Source organism: Lathyrus oleraceus, chromosome 1 (genome assembly GCF_024323335.1).
Source record: "Lathyrus oleraceus cultivar Zhongwan6 chromosome 1, CAAS_Psat_ZW6_1.0, whole genome shotgun sequence".
NCBI classification, from domain to species: domain Eukaryota; kingdom Viridiplantae; phylum Streptophyta; class Magnoliopsida; order Fabales; family Fabaceae; genus Lathyrus; species Lathyrus oleraceus.
Window position 1 is genome coordinate 214627726 of NC_066579.1, and position 11724 is coordinate 214639449.

The window sequence follows — 11724 nt, forward strand, 5'->3', positions numbered from 1 at the left end:
ATCCCAGAACATATACTGAATTAATTAATTCAGTTTCCTACACATGTGCGATGTCACAGACCTGACGTCGTGACATCGTACATGACATGTTGGTCCAGATGTTGAATTTCTTCAACCCAACATATTAAAACAACAGAGGTGATTACATGAACACCTTTGGCAAATTTTAGCTAAAACAAATCTCCCCCTTTGGCAAATTTTAGCTAAAACAAATAATCCTCTGTTATTATCTCCCCCACCATGAACACCAATGTTGGTGTACATGAGGAAGAAGAGGGACAATACTCAGTTGTACCAGAACCCTCCCCCTCAACCGGAGAGCTTCCTGAAGAGTATGTAATGCTGAGTACATAGACAATGTAACTCAGATCACACGGCACAACTGTCTTCTTAACTCAGATCACAAGACACAAGTGGTGAATTTTGTGCCTGATGCCAACTTCTGTTTGCTGTCACATCCACAGTTGGCTTGCTTCTGGTACATTCTCAACCCCAGGACTATATTTCTCTCCCCCTTTTTAGCTAAACATTTGTAAAGGCACCCTTCACAAAACCAGATCCAGGCGCAGCTTGCCCAAACCTTAACATACCCCATGATTCTGAGAATGGAGTGTTTTTCTTGTGAGAGGAAGAGGGCTATTGCATCCTTTAAATGGTCCAGCCCGTGCCTAGGACTTTCCGGTAGAAATAAATGCTTGGTCAAGATGCATTTATTTTTGCTGAGAAACAGTCAGAGAATCACCACCAACATCTCAGACTATCTTTGAATACCTTTTATAGCTCTTGACTGTTTCTTTTCCAAAACAGCCGTTCCAGTGCATGGAGACCATTCCATATATGCAGTCAGACACGTTGCACGCGATGTCTTAACATTCCTGCATTCAGCCAGTATTCAACAAGACCTCTGTCATACCTCCAGTAGATACTTGACACCTAGCACTGCTACAACCAACTTTTCACACTTCAGTTGATGGTTACTCCCCCTGTACCACACAGCTGTAGCCAACAGGCTTATTCTGGTTTATCAGACTTAGCCACATCACCCTTATAATTCCTAATGACTTTAAAATTCAGAAGGAATTAACAGCAATGTCCAGGGCAATGTCATGACATCCGGTCAGACATTTTTCTACTCACTCAGCCTTGACATACATCACAGCATCCTGATAACTACCTAGTCATCTGAGAGCACATAGACCACAAGCTTGGTGATTGCTTGCAACACAAAGGCACAACTCCCCCTGTCATGGACAACCTACTCTCTTGGAGGTCACACATGATCATATCCAACATCCCAAGGTTGGACCTTCACATACTTCCTGATTCAAAGAGATTCCAGACCACTTGATGAAAGGAAAACATAAGACGCATCTTCATGTCTTCAAGAGCGCACCCTCTGTCCAACCCTCTTGGTTGAACACATCCACACTCTGTGTCAATTTCTCTTCTAACCAGAACAGAAGATCACTTCACAAGATGTTGTAACATCAGCTGGGACTTCCTTCACAGCATCACAAGGAGCACTATCTGATAGACTTCAGATATTACTGAGTCCTCAGCTTGGGCCAGAGGAACCCAGACATACATTGGGATATATACACTCTCATCCCACTACCAGAGACAGTCTTCCATAGATAGCTCAGAACTTCTACCACAAGCTCCAAGAGATGAATAGAGAACACCTCCTTTTGTCTTCAACTTAATACTTTTCAGTTCAAAAGTAATTTGTCTCAGACTTTCCTCAAGAATAATCAGCTGCCTTATGTTGATTACCTTGATTCTTCGAACTCACTTCTGAGATAGACCAACTGCCACTGGTTGATTACCTCCTTCATGAATTCTCATATGAAAAGATCAAATGCTACTTTTTGACCTCCCCAAGTTTATCAGACTTCTCCCTAAGATATTCTGACCTCTCAAGTGAGACTAGAACTTCAAGATTTTGAAGTATCCAATCTACAACCTTGTAGACCTTTCTATCTCAAGTTGATGTGCCACTTCACCAACTAAGAGTCTGATGTTGAACCAAATGTCACAACATTGTGTTTTGACATCTAGCTGTTGAATTCAGCTCCTTCTTCTGCCACTTGAAAGAACTTCCTCCCTTCACAGAACAAGAGTTCAATGTTCTCATAGACTTGATTGTGGAACCAAGTTTGAGTAAACAACCTCCATCCTGCAGGTTTGCAGTTAAGTCATCCAAGCTCACACCTTGATGAATCCCTGCTTCTTCTCCAAAGACATCAGACATTTTGATGTATGAGTCTTCAGAAGGAACAGTTAGAAACTATCCCTTCAGCTATGCCAAGGATTCCTCTTCCTAAAGCAAGGCTGTTTCCATGATGTCAAGACTGCTGCCACTAGTTCTTGACTTCACAGTGTGCATAAGCTAATGCACTTCCTTACCTAGATCAGAAATAAACTGATCAAAGTAACCACCATCAAGACTATGATGTCTTCTTCTTCTTGTACATACCAAGGCTGAACATGTTTCGTGCCAGGAAACTTTTTCAGAGATCATATGCTTTTGCTGCCACCAAAGCGATAGATCATAAGCCATTGTACTGTCCTTCCTGTGATTCTGCACAGGGTCTTGAAGAAGTGATGTTCCAACATCTTTAAGAACATCAGTTATCTTGAGCTCCAAGGATAATCAATTAAACACTTGCACTTGGCACAAGTAGACATTGATCTTAAATCCTTTCCCAATTATCCTTTCAGATACTTCCACCATACGAATACTTTGAACATACTCTTCTAGTGTCAACATCTTCTGCTTGCAAGCACCTCAACAGTCTTGAGACTCTTTCCAGATTAGAGTCACCCTTAGGAATGAGAGAGATGAATCCTTCCTTGCAAATGTGTCACACAACAACCAGAACCCATGTGACACAGGTTAACAGCCAACCAGACCCTAGGCTGACCACACTTGAGGAGGTTAACCAAGCCTCCCCCTCAAATTAACAATCATGGACACTCCACACCAAGATCCATGCATTGTACACATATGTCTCAACATGACATACACTATCCCTACCAGTGGCAACTAACTCCTCCACTCACACCAATCAGACTTCAGCTGACCATAAGTACTAGTGAGACAAACAGCACCAGTCAATAGTATATATGCATTGCCAGAGCATATTACCTCAACCAACCACTGAATCTTCATATTCTCACTCCTAGTAAGAACTGCCACTTCTGAACGTGGTGTTTGAATACTAAGATTCATGGTTACAACCCCCTTTAATGATATCACAGTCAGGTTACCCCATTATTGACTGCTAACGTCCAGGAGACTCGTCACACCATAGTACTTCAGGGAACAACTATCCAACCCTGATCAAACTGCAGGGAGATGCCTAACAGCAGGAGATTGCACAATGTCACATCTCAACCAGCTCAACTTCTAGGGATGACCTTCTTGAGCACACACCCAGTTGACCCTGCTCTTGTCAACTTGGCACACACAGATGTCTCCTCTTCCAGGTCAGGAGTAGGTTCCAAACAGAATTATCCCTTTGTTTGAACCCTAAAAACATCTGCTCTTCAACCAGTAGCTGCATACTTGTTGAACAACATGTTCTATCATCACATAGAACATTGGTTCCACCTCCTTAGAACAAACCTTCCTTGAAGGTCTTCAAGGTCTTCATATACACTACTCAAGAGAGTAAGAGAATCAGTGATTAAGTGACTCTTACCATCCTGAAGTGAGAACGTCATGATGAGTGGACTTGAGGGGACTCAAGTATCTTTGACATCTTCAGTAGATTATGATGAGATCTTGAACACAGCAGCCTTTCATCCACATGAGGGGAAACTACATCAGAGTTTGAGTTTTGCCATGTATTATGCAGCGGAAATCATAATACAACTCAACCTATGAACACACACTTCACCAGATTGGCCTCCAAGACCATACCAGGTTTGAATGTGTTTTAGTACTGGCACAGCTGTCCCACACACAGGCCTATTGCCAACCTCCAGAGACAGGTACACACCATTCCTGTCATGAACAGTCCATCCACCTACTTCAAGGGACCATTCAGGGAATTACAGAACCTTACACAGGTTCCAGCATCAGTACTAACATAACTCCTTGCCAGCTACCAGAAAGTATCACCCATGGATCTCATCCAGAGACAGAACAGGATGCCTGCTCTGATACCAATTGAAATTCTGGCGTAGTCAGTATTCAGATGTTCTACTCCAAGTCATGACATCTGATCTAACATTGTACTTATTACAGCAAGACAGTTATTACACTCTGTACTAATGAGCACCTTTTCACAGTGTCACGACCTCTCCTTCTATGTCATCCTAGAAAGGAGGAACACTTAGTTATGTGAACCATAACCTTCTCTTCTGTTGTTTTCCTACACAGATATCAGCATGATGTCTCAATCCTGTTTTGAACATCATCTGTTACATTGTTCCAGTTTGTTGGTCATGTACTTGTATTTCCTAAATTAAAGGTTGTAACAAGTTAAACTAATCTCTACTTATTAAGGAGCTAACAAATAGATTATTTGCCAGGTTCATTAATTGTAGCTTAGTTGTTAGTTTCCTAGATTTTAGATCAGCTGGTGGATTCCTGAAGAATAGCCTGAGAAAAATCCTGAAACAGAAAACTAACCATCCAACAATTTAGCATATGCAGTGAGGAGTGAATGTCACAACATTCCGTTTGACATCCAAGTCCAGAACCATATGCTAAGTCTGTTTGGTTCCTGAAAACAGACTGAGCTAAATTTGCTGTACTGTAAAAGACCAACCAGTCTCTACATCAGTATTAGCTTTCTGGAAGAACTGTCAAGACACCCAGTTTGACAGGTTCACAATGATCTTTTGGCCAGGTCTGTGATGATTTTGAAATCCAGACTTCACTACATACTGAACTGAGATCATCAGCTTATTATACAGTATGTGCTGTTGTTGATGAATGTCAAAACATTCTGCTTGACATTCCAACAGAAGGCTATGTATCATGTCTGCTATTATCTTGCTGAACAGACTGAATTACATGATCAGTTTGGCAGACATGATTATATCATACAGAAGGAAAACAAACACAGGAAATTGTTAACCCAGTTCAGTCCAACATGACCTACATCTGGGGGCTACCAAGCCAGGAAGAAGATCCACTATTAGTAGTATCAATTCAGAGTTAAACTCCCCCGTTTACAACTCATCACTTAATCCCTACCCAATGCAATCTATACCTAGGAACTCCTAGATAGAAACCTCCAGTTTCCATTCCTATCACTACAAATACAATGTAATGTGCAAACACCTTGAACTTGCTTCACAGCTTCATTCAAGAACATAATTACTCTTGCCTACAGGCTTTGAGTAACAAACACTCTCAGGTTTACCACTGAGAAACACATGGTACCCTTCCCACAGATTGGGAGGTTTACCTTACACACACCCCTAAAAATTCATTCTAAGAGGCTTACAAAAACTAGATTACAATCAGCTATTTATAACCTAATCACCCAACTGGATTTGGGCCTTCAGAAAGTTGCAGCAGACTTGTTCTTTGCTGTTGCAACTTCAGCAGAAAAATTCTGCTACAAACAAGGTCTTCAAGTTCCTAAACTCTCTCCATATATATCTCCATATTTTGAGCCTATATATCTTCTGATTTAGTCTTCAAGACCTCCACCTGGGAGTTAGGATATTCACCAGATATCCTTGCTGATCCCAGAACATATACTGAATTAATTAATTCAGTTTCCTACACATGTGCGATGTCACAGACCTGACGTCGTGACATCGTACATGACATGTTGGTCCAGATGTTGAATTTCTTCAACCCAACATATTAAAACAACAGAGGTGATTACATTATTTGTTTTCTAAAATTAATGCCAATCCTGAGGTATTAACATTTTGAGTTTCCATTTGAAATTAAATATTTCCCACTTGCTAGTTGTTGTTGGATCATTGAGCCATGTGTTCGTTGACTTTGCCTTGATTCTGATAGGCCTTATGTGAGTGGGCCTAACACGTGTTTTTCACCATACGCCCATATTACTCCCTGCACCCTGACTGCCTTGGGTTAAACTTGGACTTCTGTAGGTATTGACTCCAGGACCACACATGTTTTTCTCCTTGTCACCCTGTACAAGGCTTGCACCCCCCATTCAGGCCCACTATTCTATTTTGTTTTTACCATGTTTTTGTTAATTACTTTTAGCCTTGACAAATTGTTGGTTAATTAAGTTACTTAGAATATAATATTGATTAACATTTTTATAATCAATTAGAGCATTAGGAATTTTAGAATTTAATTGTTTTTGGGTAGAATTAATTAGGTTTTGGTTATCATTAGGTTAATAGAACAATTAGAATAAATTGTTTTTCTAAATAAATTAGTTTCCATAATGATTTTCCATGAGATTTAATAATTCTAACTATCACACCCCAAATATTACCCCTAGATTTCATAATCATTTGCATCCTAGACATCATTCATGCATAGCTAAACTCAAGATCAAGATATGCCTGATTTTGTTTCATCTGTGAATTAAGGTTTCCCTCAAAGAGATCAAAGGATTGATCGGTCAAAGTTTTGGATTAATCATCAATAAATCAAGTTCTCATGTATTCAAGAGACCTTTCTCCATCAACAAATAAGTGTATTTTGGCCAAATCACAAGTGCATCAAGCTTCACTTTCATTTGGCTCACTAATTAGGGTTTCTCAGCAATATTCAATTTCATTTGAGAAGTTTGATCAAGAAATGATCTCAAGCCTTTATACATGACTCAACACACTCAAGTAGATCCTTAGAGCCCATCCATGATGTTCAATTGACTCAAGAGTTTGAATTCATTGAAGATCAAGAAATTTAAATTCACCCGATACACAACCAATACACTTCAAAGTCAAACCTTTGACCTTTGAGATTTATGATCAAATATGAACTTCTCAAGTTAAATTTTATGAATATTTTTTTAATTGATTAATATTATGAATAAAAATCAAGAGAATTGAGGTTACGTGCATAAAGGGCAATCTTGAAGACATTGAAAATTTCACTAAGTATCCAAATTTCATGTGAAAAGTGGAAAACTTCCCAAAGCCATAACTTACAATCCAAGAAGCCATTTTCTTTGATCCAAAGCAAAAATGAAATATCTTGTTCCATAATTCAACTTTGTCCTAGAGGGTTGATTCCCTAAAAGTTCAAGGATTTTGAGTTATGAGGCCATAAAGTTGGTGTCTCAAGTTGAAACACTTGAAAAAATTTCAAGTCAGCTTTGATCCTTAAAAAGTAATAAATTTTCAGCCAGTTTTCATCATGATCCATTTTGACTTAGAAAAAATTCAAAACATGAAAGTTATAGATTATGTATGGGGCTTTCCAAAAAGTACAAGTACATTATTTTCCCATGCGTGAGCTATGAGTTTCAAAAATGGGAAGTTAGAGTTCCAAACTTGAATTTCAAGTCATGTTCATGATGAATTCTTGGAGGAAAACTATTTCAAATGTGGAAATCCCTTGATTACATGTCCTTTTGTGTATAAATCTCTCCATAATCAAATAAGTACACAAGTCCTAAATGCAGTACACAAAGAATTGAGCCTTTAATGCCATTTTTGGAACATTTTGCATAAAGTTTGATATCCATTTGCATAAAGCAAGCTTTTGCTAACCACTCTTACATTGAGCCTCTAAATTGTTTCCACTGATCACACTTAAACTCTAAAGCAAGAAGCAACCTCCTAGACTTCATAAAAGCATGGCCAATATCCTTGATTCACTCCACCTTTTCATCATGAAGCCAACTTGCATTTTTATGCAAAATGAAACCAAACATCCAAACCAACATTCAAACTGAACTAATATCAATTTATGCAAATTACTTGAACCCTTTAGAGCCTCTATAAATAGAGGGTCAAGCCTCTGTAGCGATAAATTCATGATCATAAAGCTTTGGAAAAGCTAGACATCAAATAACAAGAGTCGCCACCGCGCTTTTATTGTTTTCAAGGGAAAAGGGGAAAAGTACGAACAAAACCCAAAAGTAAGAAGTTTTCAAATCAAAACTAATAAAATGTCAAAGATTACAGGTAAGGGGGTTGGTTACATAGAGGGAAGGTGTTAGCACCCAAAGTGTCCTAGGTACTCCTAGGGAGCCCTTTTTGTGCGCATGTGTATTTGGTACAAAAATGATGTTTACAAACAAATAGAATGGGGGGATGAGAAGAGAATTCATTAATTATATTTTTGTGTTTGACAAGACCTTCGGACTTGTGCCTACGTACCAACATAAAAATGAGGGATCAAAACCTCGTAGTTTGTGATACAAATTTCAAAGTGGATGCATTGCTTTTAACAAAATTAAGTTTGAAAGGCACAAAGGCCTAAAAACGATTTGAATGGGTTAGTTCTTTTTGGCTTTTCTGAAAGTTTAAGTCAAGTATAGTTAAGTTTATTTACAAATTTGATTTAAGAAAAGAAGTTTGAAAATGCAACGGCATAAGGCCAAAGTTTCTATCTTTTTACAAAGTGGTCAAAGTTTAGAACAAAATAAGTTCAAACAAATAAGATTTTTAAAAGGGAGTGAGAGACTTTTAAAATTTAAGAAATGGGGAGAAGATGAAGAGACTAATCCTATGCACACAATTAAAAGTTAAGAGTTGAAAAGATCTGACCAAATGAGTAGCAACCCAATAGACAAGAATGTCAATAGAAACCCAAATTCCCTTGGACATTTATAATTAAGCAACACACAAATGCACAATTATATTATCTTGAAGAGAAATGACATCAAATAAAGATAGCCACATCCAAGCTTAGCCACTCCATGATCTCCTTCAAATTAGCTCATGCAACAGATGAATTCCACTAGTCACAGGCTCAAAATAACAGCTTCATAATGATCATGTTGCAGATGACCTCAGATGGATCTTGAATGATGTATCAGATGAAGTTTCAAATTTCTAGCACCTGTTTTCGCAGAAAGTTGGCATTGGCCAAGTCCTTTAGCATAGGAATGTTGCCTAGATTCTAAGTCCAATTGTCCAAGGTCAAGCCAATAATCCACACAAAAGTTTTTTAGGGTTTTTGTTGTTATTATGTACATTAATGGTCAAAGACCACACAAACAAGCAAAGTATACACAAACAAGATATATCACACAATATGGTCCAAATGGACAAAATGAAAATTGCATTAACATAAACAATTAGAATGGTATGAATAATGTCAAATGAATAAAGACTAAAATTAAATGACATTAAAGTAAATGGCTTGAAATTAAAAGTTAGTTGTTAATGAGTTAGAACTTAGTATTGTTTTGCTTTTGCTTTTCATTTTAAGTCATTCTTTGGAGAACACTCAACCCACTTATCACAAGCATGGATCCTTGAGCCAAGACATCTTCCAAAGGAAGGAAAAAAGGCCAAGTTTCCATACAATACCATGGAAGAGGGGAGACTTACAATCTCACTAACTAGAATGCTATGCCTTTTGTGTTATAAGTTTAGCGTTATGTTAAGCATTCGTAATTGGACTTATGTAGAAGTCACAACTATTTGAGATTGGGCAATAGAATTTTGGTGTTAATGCATGTTAGAGACATAGTATAATGGACTATGTTCATGAAATATACCACACACAAAAAGAATATACAAAAGAGGTGGCCTAATCTCATCCATACTTATGTTGATTTTTCAATCAACTAGCCTTAGGACTTTGAGATGTCATAAGCCAAATGAGATGAATGCATAAAGAAGGGGAATGAGATGAAGAGGGAGGGGAGTGGATCAAAACTCAAATTGGTCAAAGGAGGACTTTTACCAAATTAATATCATCCATTCATTTTGGGAGATGGAATGTACGTTTCATCAATCCCCTAAATCCAATGATATTAACTTGACAAAGTGAAATCAACCTTGACCAAGGCCCAACAACAAGAGTCAAACTCAAACAAGTCATCACAATTGGTCAACACAATTAATTGGCATTTATTCAAATTAAAAATACTAAAATAAGGCATTTAAATTAAATATGGTTTGTCAAATTCCTAAAACCTCATCAAAATACCAAAGAAATGGCCATGAGATTTATCATAGGTCAAACAAGGTCAAAGGACCTTGGAGAAAAAATTTCAGAATTTTTAAAGACTTAAAAGTATTTTTAAACAATTAAAAACAATCCCAAAATCAATTAAATCATGAAAAATATTAATAATGATCCAAAAAATGATTTTAATTCAGAATATGAAAGAGGAAATTATTTGAAATTATTTGGTGAAACTCTCATATTTTTTGGATCAATATTAAAATTAATATGAATTAATGAAAATAAAACAATTAAAATGAAATTCAAATAATCAGAAAAAACGTGGACCACTTGATCTCCCTCATTAATTGAGGTGGAAGATCAAGTGGCCATCACCGCGCTTTCCACCATAGTCACGAGTCAATGCGTGACACAAATGGTAATTACAAGCAACGCGTGAGATTAAAACGTTTCAAGTGAGATCAATGGCTCAGAACCTGTCCAGCACACCACCGGCGCTGGACCTCCGGTCACCTTCTCAGGCGAGGTCCACCAGACTGGTTCACTCATCGCCATCAAGAAAATGAAAAAGGAGGACATGATATGAAAGAAAAAATGGCATAGAGCACGAATCTTACCTCAATTTTAACTAACTCCACATATATAGAAAGATATGAGGAGTTGAATTTTGTGGTGTGTCAACTGAGTTGATTCGATTTGACCTCTAAGCAACTCAATATACTTGCCTATATTGGTAGGACTTCAGACAACCAAAGATCCAAGAGAATTGAGTAGAACTGAGTGAAAATCGAAGAGATGAAGTTTTCTAAAAATTACCCTCAATGCTATGCAGTTCTTGATGTGGCTTGCTCCAAACACGATCTGATCACACTTGAGAAGCTAGCAGGAAGTGATTAGAGAGGTTGCAAGGCTTTGGATCCTGGAGTTCTTGAATCTCCAACAGCTGAGATTCAAACTCAAATTTCAAATTGAAATTTCTCAGGTTTTCCTTTAGAATAAGAGGGTTTCAATGGGGGGCAACGCTGGCGCGCAAAGTTTGATTCAAATGAGCTCAAAAGCCTTCTATTTATAGCCAAAGGGAATGATATTTGCACACTTCAAAATCTGTCCAAAATTAGCAATGTGGATGGCACGAGTGCATGGGCACGTATATGACCATGATGCAATGCAATAAGGTCCAAAATGATTTCAAATGAGGTCTAAATGAAGCTTGAATGGCAAGGCATTATGAACTGAAGTTTGTGCAATTTATTCTTTCCAATGATGCAGCCCTGTTAAAGCCATGCGCAGACCTAACAATCTTTGTCCAAAATGCATGAACTTGGGTTCTTTGGAAAGCTTGGATCAAGGGGAACAAGTTTGATGTTGAACATTTTTTCATTTGGATCTTGGAACATGATGAATTTTGAGGTGGAAGTTTGGAAATTTCAACATGTAGAAAAAGTTTCTAAATGTCAAACCATATATCTCAATATTCCACCTTACTTAACATTTTATGTGAGCTTCAAATGAGAAAAGTGTCTTCATCAAAGTTGTAGCTTTTTCAAAGAAATTCAAAATGGTCACTAATGTTATGTCATTTGGATTTAGAATGATAGAGTTATGCATTTTTGAGGTTTGGAAAAATCACTTGTTCAATGGTATAGGTCAAAAATGACCTATAATGTAATCTCATATCACAT